The sequence below is a fragment of the Chenopodium album genome, chromosome 2, assembly GCF_948465745.1.
Source record: "Chenopodium album chromosome 2, dcCheAlbu1.1, whole genome shotgun sequence".
Lineage (NCBI taxonomy): Eukaryota > Viridiplantae > Streptophyta > Magnoliopsida > Caryophyllales > Amaranthaceae > Chenopodium > Chenopodium album.
In genome coordinates, this window is record NC_137835.1 from 8137268 (window position 1) to 8149930 (window position 12663).

Below are 12663 nucleotides of genomic sequence, written 5' to 3' on the forward strand. Positions count from 1 at the left end.
TGATTACATAAAGTGATCGACCTGATAAGAGATCGTCTCACTTAGCTTAAAGCGCCTAAGCATTGGCTCATTAGCAAAAGGCCTAAGCATTGGCTCATTAGCAAAAGGCACCAGCATATAGGCTCATTAGCAAAAAGGCACCGACATATAGGTTCAAGAGCAAAAAGAGCACCGACATACAGGTTCAAAGCAAAAGAGCGCCGACGTACAGGCATGGCGGAAGCAAAGTTCAGGCGAACTTTTAAAGATCGACAGGCGTGGATCTTCGGTAATTTTATTTGGAAAATTATCGCATCGAATGAGGATGACTTCAAGAGAAGATATCTTCGACAGCATTCCCTAGCTTGCGGAGAGTTGTCACGAGCAACTGGAGGTAATTTCCAGAGAAATAATCTTCGATGGTATTCCCTAGGATGTGGAATATTATCAATGCGGATGAGGATTGTTTCAAGAGAAATAATCTTCGATGGTATTCCCTAGGATGTGGAATATTATCAATGCGGATGAGGATTGTTTCAAGAGAAATAATCTTCGATAGTGTTCCCTTGGACGTGGAATATTATCATTGCGGGAGGATCGTTTCAGGCGAAGCAATCTTCTAATTTGGAAGCAGTTACGGGCGTAGCGGTTTTCAAGCGGGATGTCATTCTCTAGCTTGTAGGAGGTCATCAAAGCAAATCGGTTACTTTCAGAGACGTGTGCTCGACGGTGCAAGATACGCGTTTCTTAACTCTTTTATCTATTTAACTAACGCTAGTTTTGCAGGTATCGGCGTTACAAGATTGATTTAGGATCGCAGAACGTTCTGAATCATTCTCCGTCCCTATCGCTACTTTGCCTTTTGTTTTCGAAACCTGCGTTTCTCCAAACTCAGTCAAAGTGGGGGCTTCTGTAGACACCCATTTGTGTCTCCCCAAAACCAAACCCAGTGATGAGTGCCTTTCACGTCGAATCATAATCGAATGAAACGAAAGTGTGGAAAGTCTAGTATTGCGGAAAGTTTTATTTTCTTTTCTCTTCTCCGTGTTTTTGAAAACTTATTTTTAAGAAAACATCCAATCTAGTTTGGTTGGTCCATGATATGGGTCCAATATTAGTGTAGTTGGATGGGGCTTGCAAAGACCTTTCCAACGATATATTATAAGTCCAATTCCGATGAATACTGAGGAAGTTATGGCCAATTTACTAAACTGGGCCCGGTTTGAGCTTTATATGCGGCCCAATGATCTAGGGGAGGGCCTAATATGATTTATCATTCCTAATGCAATTAGGAATGGTTTTAGTCTTCTAGAATCTTCTAGAAGGTTCTTTTCATTCCTAATTCAATTAGCATTGATAAATTGACTTTTGTTGACTTTTCAGAGTTTTAATCAAAATCAAATAGCATTTTCGAAGAAATTATATTATTTTATCCTCCAGTACGGTAAACTTATCGGATTTTCGAAAACGCGTTAAAATCAAGCTTGGCGTCCAACCCCATGCCTTGGCGCCTGGAACCTGGCCTGGCGCCTGACGCTAAGGCTGGTGCCTGGCGCCAGCTAGCCAGGGTTGGCGCCAGCTCTGTTTCCTGAGCGTCAGACTCTGTTTTGTTAATTTATCTTTTTTGGCTGATTTTCTCTATAAATATCGTATTAAAAACTCCGTTTTCATTCACCAATCATCACCAATTATCATCATCTACATTCATTCATTCACCAATTGAATAATTCATCTCTCTTAAACATTCAATTCTTTCTTACTTTGCTTTTACATACAAAATTCCGCATTCACAAGATCTAGAAACACCTAGCCATATTCGAAGTTGCCTTCGCCCTAGACGTGAAAGTTTTTAATTTCTGAGGGTTTGGTCCCAAATCTCTCTTTCAATTATTTAATTTAATTGTTTTGATTATTATTTTCCTTGAAGTTACTAACGTGTGTATTTTGTTATTAGAAAGAGGTACGAGGCATCAAAGTAAGTACTTTAATGGTTTTTAATTGATATTATGATGTAGAATCATGTTTATATTGTTATTATGATATTCCTAGTATCATGTCTAGGGTATTTTTAATATTAAATATGATTCCTGCGATGCCTTTTATTCTCTTCCTAATATTTATTTATGTTAGTATCATGTTAGGGCTAAATATTTGATTTTTATTGCTTAGTGACATGCTAGGGTTTGTTATTAATCTTGTTAGTATCATGCCTAGGATCTTGTTATTATTATGCTTTAATATTAACATGAACATGAATATGAATATTATTATTATTATTTTGATGATGATTATTTTATTGTTATGATATTATTATTCATGATATTGATTTTTTTATTGTGTTGCTTGATTATTTATATTTATTGCTTGATCACACCTTTTATGCATGTTTAAAGGGAATTGGTATTTGTAATCACGCTTAATAAGATAATTAATAATCTTGTTAGGGTTAATGTGATTATAATTCAAGTGATCGCCAATAATAGTTTGTTTGTGCATTAATATTCAACCAACATAGATTAAACAGGTTTAGGGTTAACCTATTGATTGCATGTTAATCAGAAAGCGCACATGAATACGATCAGAATAAAGTAGAGGCCTATTATTAGGGCAGGTTCAATATCTTTTAGGTTGGATTTGTACCTTCATCCCCGAACCCTTATTTGGTTCTAGACCTTATGGAGTTGACGATCTCTTGGATCGTTAAGGGGTGTAACCTTCACCTCGTGAACGGTTTACAAGTTCCTAAAAAACTTGTTGGCGACTCTTTTGCTCTATCTTCTTCCCTTTTGGACGCCACCGTACTTTAGTGTATGATCACAGTGGGGTTCAAGCTAGTGGGATTTTAAAGGCTTGAAATTATTCCCTACAGGCGTGTGTTTTAAAATGAAAAAAAAAATGTTTATATAGTATTTGTGTGTAAATCGGATACAACAAATCTGGTAACGAATCAGAGTGAACCTGATACAATGAATTTAGTCACTAATTAGATAAAAAATGGCTAACATTTAATTAAATAATTCAATTAATCCAAAAGTCAGACTAAATGAGCATAAAATAAGAAATTGTATTGCCTTAATTTAGGGAGTTATAAGAAATAATTTGACAAAGGAGAAATTAACTCTTTTGAATCACAATTTATTTGGAGTTTTTTTTACCTAAACTCCAACAATTATTAGATATGTTTAAGATAAAAATGGGTTGGAATGGTATCAATTTCAAAATTGGTTGCGATGAATTGATAACGAAATTGATGCATTGATACGTATTGCGGTTGTCATGCAGTAGTATTTTTTTTTTTTAATAAAATTTATATTTTTTTAATTTATTTTTATGAAAATTTAATATCATATTATATCTATTTACAAATAAAAGTAAAAAATAGGTTAGAATTCATGTAGGTTAGATGCAACCAGGCCACGAGACATCAACACTTGGATTCCAGTTTTTCGCCAAATGTCAAGCCACGTAGGCAACAAATAGGTATTATTGTGACACATAGGTTACCAAGTAAGTAAATCTTGGATTGATTTTAAGATAAAAGGGTTGTATGATATTTTTATTATTTATATACTTCTAATATTTCATACTCTCTCTGTCCCTTAGTTATATGCCTATTTCTCTTTATTACGTGAGTAATTAATGAAAGAAATAGACCTATAATTAAGGGGACGAAGGGAGTATATACAAAATTAATTATAACTTTTAATATATACCTTATAACTCAGTACTATTTCCTTCATAAAATTCATTTTAAAAAGTTCTTTAAAATGAGAACCACATATAATATATTTTAATAAGATAGAAAATCAATAAAATTAAGTTTTAATAAGAAATAAAAAATAGTTTTAGTTTGGTAAAAAGACTTTTAGTTCATTAGAAATAATTTAAGTGCAATAAAAAAAAAATCAAGTTAATGATAACATTATATCTATGTACAAATAAAACTAAAAAACTACACTATTATATAAATGTAAGTATTGTATGTCTAAATATTTTACAATATCAAAAGGGTTATATGATCTTATTTAACATTCAAGCTAAAAAGTTTAGGACAATTCTGGCATCGCCCGAGCACAAAACTAGTCACTAATAAATAAAGTAGCTAGGTCTCGCAACCAGACCACGAGACAACTACACATGACCGTACATTTTAGTTTTTTCGCTAAGTATAAGGCCTAAATGCGAAAAATAAATATTATTGTGATTAGATTAGATGCCACATTAGATTAGATTGGATAGATTTGTTTAGGATAAACAAGTATATGTAATTAAAATTATTTACTTTTGAAAAAAAATTATTTTTTTTGTTGACAATAGAATTTTACTTATAGCAACACACAACATATTATAAATGATTTATAACTCCATTTGTTAGTGGTATTCGGTAATCATCACCGAGCATGTATCGATGACTATGATGAAACATTCGTCCCAATGGCCAAGATGACTACAATTTGTGCTTTTCTTGCAATAGCAGCTTTTAAGAATTGGGAATTGCATCAAAAGGATGTTCATAATGCTTTCTTGCATGGTGATCTAGATGAGGAGGTCTACATGAAATTACCTTCTGTTTTGAGAGTTCGGATCCATCTTTGGTGTGTCGTCGCTTGCGTAAATCGTTGTATACTTGTATGGATTGAAACAAGCCCCTAGATGTTGGTTTGCAAAGTTGGTGTTGGCTTTGAAAGGATATGGTTTTCTTCAATCTTATTTAGATTATTCTCTTTTCATATTAAATAAAGGCAATGTCCAAATTAATGTCTTAGTCTATGTTGATGATCTTATTATCTCTGGAAATGATTCTGCTGCACTTACAATTTTTAAAGCCTATCTTTGTGACTGTTTTAAAATGGAAGATCTAGGAGGTCTCAAGTATTTTTGGGAACTAAGATTGCTCGTAGCTCATCTGGTTTATTTTATATTAACACAAGTGTACATTGGATATTATTTCGAAAATAGGATTGTTGGTTTTCCAATCGAGCAAATTAACAAGCTCGCCCGTGCCACATTGCCACTAGTGAAGTAGTGATTTCCTAAAATATCCCAAAGCTTATCGTCGACATGTGGGGCGTTTGATATATCTTGCGGTCACTCGACCGGATTTAGCCTACTCGGTGTATATCTTATCTCAATTCATGCAAGAGACACGAATTGAACATTGGGAAGCAGCTCTTCGAGTGGTGCGTTATTTGAAAGACACTCTAGGTCAGGGCATTTTGTTGCGTGCAGATAGTGAGTTGACTTTAGAAGGATGGTGTAATTCAGATTTGCCAGCTTACCCTTTTACTCGTCGCTCCTTGATAGAGTGGCTTGTTTTTATAGGGTTAGCCCCTATTTCTTAGAAGACAAAGAAGCAACATACAATATTTAAATCTTCCGCGGAGGCAGAATATCATGGTAGCTATCACTTGAATTAAAATGGTTAGGTTTTTAATTAAGTTTGGGTGTGCAACATCCAAAGGCTATAAAATTGAATTTTCCCTGCACGGGTACATACAGACTTGTAGCAATCGACCTCTAGAGTTACACGACTCAAACTCTTTGATATACTAGGAGAGTTAGATTGAAAACACATTCGAATAATGCTCATTAGAAAGAAGGTCAAAAAAATTAACTTTGAGATAGTATATATTACCACTTTTTATTTTTTATTTTTTTATTTTTTTTATTTTTATTTTTTTTAAAGGAACAAAAACATATGTTTATATAAATTTGAGTGTAAATCATATACAACGAATCTGGTAATGAATGAGAGTGAACCAGATACAATGAATTTAGTCACTAATTAGACCAAAAATGACTAGCATATCATTGAATCCTTCTATAATCCTTAAATACAAAGTTTGATTTCTTTCCAATTTCTTCAAATCTGCCTATGTAACATGGTATCAGAGCTTGCATCGATATGCCACTACAAGAATCAGGTCAAATAGCGACGGACCAGTTCTGATGGACCTGAAAATCCGTCGGAAATATCGATTTTTCCGACAGATTTAATTTCCGTCGGACAATTCTGACGAATTAAAAAATTCCGTCGGAAATTTCCGACGGAACATAAATCCGTCGGAATAATTGGACATTCCGACGGAATATTCCGTCGGAGAAGGTAATTTTCGACGGAAAAATCCGTCGGAACATATACTATAAAAAAAAGGAAAAAATAAATTTCGGAGTATTTAACCTCTAACTCTAAACCTTCTATCCGCCACTTTTTTTCCCCTCACTTCTCTTTCCTCTTCTTTCTCTCTCCTTAACCCTCCTCCTTTCCTTTCTTCTCTTTCTCTCTCCTCATCCCCTCCGTCCGCCCTTCTCTCGTCTTCTCTTTCCTCTCTTTCTCTCTCATCCCTCCTCCTTTCCTCTCCTCTTTCACCCCCTACCACCACCACCAACAACAACACCATAAAGACCAAGCAACAACAACGAAGACGACTACAACAACACCAAAGACGACTAAAACAACACCGGCGACCAAAACAAGAACGGCGACCACGTACATGCGCATAGATCTAGTTAATTTTTTATGAAATTGTAATGTTAATTTATAAATTTTATTAGATGATTGTATAATTATATATTTCCTTTAATTTTTGTGGTTTAATTATCGTTTTTTTTTTAAATTTTTTTTATGAAATTCTTGCTAAATATGTAGATCTATTGGTTTTGATTTATTTGTGTGGTGTTTTTCGATTTTTTTTGTCTCAATTTTCGTATTTTTGGGTTGATTTTCGATTTTTGGGGTTATTTTTAGTTTTTTTTTGCTAAGTTTTGTGTTTTTTGGGGTTTATTTTTGGTGTGGTGGTGTTTAAAGGTGGGAAGGGACTAGGGTGGGTGTCGGTGGCGGTGTTTGAAGGTGGATTCGTGGCTGTTGTACTGTGGGTGTCGGTGGTGTCGATGGTAGTGTTTAATGGTGGGATAGGGGCTGCGGTGGGTGCGGTGCTGATGTTTGAAGGTGGGATCGGGGCTATAGTGTGGTGGTGGTTGGTGTCGCTGTGCAGTGGGGTCTGGTGGTGCGGGGTGGTTGCTGGTGATGTGGGCTGGTGGTGGGGTGGTGGGAGGCGTTTTTTTTTTTTTTTTTAAAATAAGTTTCCAACGGAATTTCCGTCGCAACATACCGACAGAACTCAGTCCGTAGGAAACTTGCGACGGACTTTCTCGGGCCTGAAAATATTTTCCGGCGGACTGAATTCCGTCGGAATAGTGTTTCCGACGGAAATTCCGTCGGAAAAAGCCCATTTTCCTACAAAATGTTTTCCGACAACTAGTTCTGACGGAATTCCGTGGGAAACGAGTTTTCCGACGGAAAATAAAGTGTTTCCGACGGAAATTTTCCGTCGTTATTTGGCTGTTTTCTAGTAGTGTGCGTTGAAATATGCAGCCAGATCACTAGAAATCGACACTTGGCATTCTAATTTTTCGTCAAATGTCGAGCCACGTAGGCGACAAATATTTGAACAAGTCTAACAAACGATTTGAAAACACGAGACTTTATTATGATACATTACAAAGCCGAACTCAAACCAAATCTTGTAGACTTTGAACAAACTTGTCGATATAGGAGTCCTCAAGCCCTTCCTTTGATAACAGATTTCTCAATTTAGTATGATTGTCCCTCACCTCTTTCCCTACTACACTTTCTGGCTTCATTACCATCTCAATTGCTTCGAAAACAGTTTGTTTGGTGAAAAATCCATCATCTTCTCCCTTATCTACTTCAACCCCTACTTTCAAGTCGAGGCTCATCATTCTTGCATTCACAAATTGATCTACTGCTTGAGGTATCAACACTAATTGACACTCGCTTAAAATGGCTTCGGATAATGATCCCGCCCCACAATGTGTCACGAAACACCCTACGGAAGGATGGTGCAAGATCAGTTGTTGTTGCACCCAACCACTATGAATTATTCCTCCACCTTTGACTTTTTCCATGTATCCTTCCGGCAAGGCTTGCTCAATTGTTTCGCATCCGTTAGGTGGTCGTAATGCTGCTAAAAATGGCCTACCTACATGTATAATAAAAATTTTTGTTAAAAAAATAGTACGGAGTAAGACAGTAGCTAGTTTATTTAATTACTCCGTAGTAGTTAATTGATAAATTACATTAATCCCGCCTACATCTCCAACATTATTTAATAATTAAACTACTTCTAGTTTGCTACCATATTCTTTCAATAAACCAATCAATTTTAGAAAAGATTTTGGGAACAACTATATCAAATTCTTATTATCCAAGGAAATTTTTCTAATGACACGTATGTAGATTCTAAATAATGTATGTATCAATGTATGTAGTTGTTGACTAATTCCAAGCAAGCAAATTATTTTACTAGTCATGTACGAAATAAGAGTATGAAATTATTATGTACATACGTAGTATATAGTTTTTTCTTTTCTTTTTTTTTTTTTTTTTTTTTTTTTTTGACATAATAGTATATAGTTTTTTCAAAAACACGCAATATACATACCAGTGAGTTCAAGCCCCAAAACAAGCTCTTGAAATTGATCCATCTTAAGAACACATTCACTTCCAAGTGCACAATACAAGACTCTACCATGACCAAAACCCTTTAGCCAACAATCCAAGGAATCATCAAGCTTAGACAACGGCGGTTCAGGCACCATAGGTCCCGTTAGAAGGACTGGTTTATTAATTTGTTTCTTAATGAAATCACAATAAGGTCCTTCCATCTCCCAACTAGTCTTGGAACCAACAACATCACATTCTCTGAAACTTGTTGCATTTTTTTGTAACAAGGGAACCCCTCCGAATTCAATTGAACATATATATGCCAACTCACGGGCCTCACGGGGTCTTAATGTTATAGCCGAGCATGGAAAACCTGGTGGTGGTTCGACCAAATCAGCCTCCTTGAAGCAGTACTTAGGTGGTAATTTACGAGCCATTGGGCTAAGATAAGCAAAACTAACCGCGTACATAGTTGAATAATATACAGACTTTACAGAGTGCTTCCGAGCCATATCTGGTAACCACTCAGTAAAGTCAAAAAAGATGAAGTCCGGCTTTAAAAGACCAAGTTTTGAATCAATATCAGGTCGAGTCAAGTTCATGGCGTCCATAATGAGTGGATAGGACGAGGAAGACACATCATTGGTTGTCTCGGCCCCAAAAGGTAACCCGTCAACATGTGGGACACTAATAGGGATAAAGGTAATGAGATTGGGATGATGGTTATGGATGGAAAGTTTAGGTTGGGTTTTGGTAGGAAGAAAAAAAATGAAATTTTGTGACCTCTTTGTGCAAATTTGTTAGCTAAGTGAAGAAAAGATGTAAGATGTCCAAAAGCAAACCAAGGATACATTGCTATGTGCAAACACCCATTGGTTTCGTTAATCTTTGACATTTTTCCTTGAAATTTTTTTGTTTTGTTGCTTGGAAAAGGTGGTTAAGGATATATTTCATACATATAAGATATATCCCATTTTTTATGAAGCAAATATATTTTGAATAATACTCCGTAATGGAGTATGAAATTATACGAAAAGATATGCGTATCTCAATGATTAATTCACTTGATTAATTAAAAAGTTTGGACCTCAGCACTGACGTAGACATGTAGAATAGAAATTTATTTGCTTGAGTTTTTAGGACAATAAAAATGCCTTTTAATGATTTGAGCATTTTGAATTTTTCGTTCGGCATGATTAATCTTACTTTTATACACCGCTACCCAATTAATTAGTCAATATCAATAGAGTAACACCATACGGATGAGTGATTAAAATTTAAAAAAGAGAATAAGAAGAGAATAAATAAGCAGTATTTATGATAATTTATCTAAAGTACGTAGCTAGACAACCTTACCACCATATATTGTGTTAGCATTCGGAGTTTCGGACTCACCATATACAGCTGAGTGAGTAAGGCTGTCAAAAGCTGACACAACAAGATAACTTGACACGAACTCGACACGAAATAAGCGGGTTTGGGTCAAGAATTCTCAACCCGTTTACATAATTGGGTCGACACGAACACGACAAGAAATTAAGCGGGTTAGGTTTGGGTTGAAATTTTCAACCCGAAATCGACACGCATAACCCGAGAATATAAATGAGTTGAAGGACAACTCATCAATCCAAACCGGTTTTTAAGTTTTAACGACTGATTCTTTCGGTCGGTAAAGAGCCGTTTTCTTGTAGTGACTCGACACGTACGTAGTAAAAAAAACAAAAAAAAAATTATTCAAAACTTTAATTTTGTAAATTACCTTGACTCCATTTATACATTTTGGTAATTTTTTGGCGGTTAATTTGGCGAAAAGCTTTAAACCCTTGTGGTACCTTTTTCTAAAACACTAGCTTTAAACTGTTGTAGTATCTTTAATGAATTAATGATATCAGACTTTTCTTATTTTTGAATTGAATATTAATTAGTTTATTACAACACGAGGGTAAAAGGTTACACGGGTAATTCGTTTAATAAACGGGTTAGGTTTGGGTCAAGGGTTTTCGACCCGTTTAATAAACGAGTTAGGTTTGGGTTAAGGATTTTTCAACCCGTTTAATACCGACACGAACACGAACTCGACATGACACAACTTGTTTGACAGCCCTAAGAGTGAGTACTATAATCTATAACGGCGGCAATAGCGTAAGAGGGTTTTTTTTTTTTTTTTTTTTGTTGTTGCATGGATTAGCAATAAGAGGTTTGTTATGAGGTTTAACTAGAGCTGTCAAAAGTTGATCCGACCCGAAATACCGACTCAAACCCGATTATTAAAAAAACCATTTGAACCCGAAAAAATGGTGACCCAAACCCGACCTGAAACCAACCCTAGACCCGAGTTGACCCGAGTATGTGAGACCCAAACTCAAACATGAACTGACCTGGGGATGACCCGACCCGAATGTAACTCGTAAATTATTGATCTGAACCGAACCCGACTTGAACCAAAATTGACCCAAACCCGTTTTAACCCGAATTTAACCTGACTTGTTACTAACCTGACCTGAATTCAACCCAACCCGTTGCTAACCCGACCCGAATTTAACCCAACATGTTACAAACCCGACCCAAAATCAATTCGACTTGTTATTAACCTGAACCAAATTCAACCCGACTTGTTATTGACACGACCCGAATTTTACCAGACCTATTACTAACCCGACCAAAAAATTCAACCCGATCTGTTACTAACCTGACTCAAAATCGACACGATTTGTTATTGACCCGACCTAAATGCAACCCAAATTGTTCCGGACCCGATTTCAAATCACCTTAAATGCAATTTAGACCACCTTATTATTGTTGATCAAAGCATTTATGGGAAATTGTAAAAATGAGACACTAACATTATTTTCTTGCTAATTTCAAGCTCAATTCGGACCCCTAAGAACTAAAATGGCCCCTAAAACTTTAACCGAAATTTTTTTGACATGTAAAGCAATGAAAAATCACCTTAAATAACGTAAGTGCCTCGTTTTGTGTAACAATAATTTATCGATTCATGGGAAATTGTAAAAATGAGCCACTAACGTTATTTTTTTTTGCTAATTTCGAGCTCAATTCGGACGCCTAAGAACTAAATTGGCCCCTAAAACCGAAGATTTTTTGACATGTAAACCTATGAAAAGATTGAATCGGGCTGCAATTTACAATTTATACAAACTTTTGAGCTGCCATTTGCAATTTATTTTTTAAATGGCTGCAATTCGAAAAATACGAACTTTAAATGGCTGCAATTTACAAAGATTCCTTAAATATAGTATATATTTGTTGTACGGTCAAAGGAGATAATTATCTTCCTAAATTATAGAGTATAAATTCCTATTATATTGTCATATATATTATAGTCAAACGAAATAATTAGCTTGATAAAAATGATAATTATCTATATATTTATAAATAGTTGAACCCGAATATGAACTGACTTGGAAATGACCCGACCTGATTGTAACATGCAAATTATTTACTTGAACATAACCCGACTTGAATCCGAGAATGACCAAACTTGGAAATGACCAAACCTGATTATAACCTGCAAATTATTGACTCGAACCGAACCCGACTTGAACCCGAGACTGACCCGACTTGAAAATGACCCGACCTGATAATAACCCACAAATTATTGACTTGAACCGAACCCGACTCAAAACCGAGAATGACCCGACCTGATTCTAACCCGCAAATTATTGACTTGAACTGAACCCGAGAATTACCCTAACCCGTTTTAACCCGTGAAAACCCGAATTAAATCCGACCTATTGTTCACTCGACTCGAATGTAACCTGACCTGTTAGTAACCCGGCCTAAACCCGACCCAAACACGATAAGAAGTATATATGACCCGACGTGACCCGACTCAAGTAAGACCCAACCCAAACCCGACCCGCATATGTTATGGAATTAATCTGAATCGACCCGACCCGAGTTGACCCGACCCACTCTTACCGACCTAATTAAACCCGACCTGTTTACCCGAATTGACAGCTTTACTCGAAAACTCCAAAATTTCTCAAAAAGCGTGGAGATTAGCCTTCAATTTTGGAATTTTTTGACTTTTTTTTCACCCAGAAATAAAAATTGCCAAAATGTTAACCATGGTACCTAATACTCCACGGGAGTCCAATTGGTTGAGTGGAACAATCCAATTTGCCTTTAAACGACCAATTTACTACTTTACAACTTGCACCAATTTCATTAACTCAAGCCTACCACGAACATTT

The 12663-nt window shown here is 35.8% G+C and overlaps 1 protein-coding gene and 1 pseudogene across 2 annotated transcripts in view; both read right to left on the bottom strand.

Moving 5' to 3' along the window:
* Positions 1-12663, bottom strand: part of LOC145595143 (putative phospholipid hydroperoxide glutathione peroxidase) — a 167034-nt gene that overhangs the window by 98012 nt on the left and 56359 nt on the right. The window lies entirely within an intron of this gene.
* On the bottom strand, positions 7400-9385 carry LOC145582043 (cyanidin 3-O-galactoside 2''-O-xylosyltransferase FGGT1-like; annotated as a pseudogene). Its single transcript, XR_014099734.1, has 2 exons — positions 8445-9385; positions 7400-7982 (listed from the first exon to the last, which is right to left on the bottom strand). The product of XR_014099734.1 is annotated as a cyanidin 3-O-galactoside 2''-O-xylosyltransferase FGGT1-like (transcript).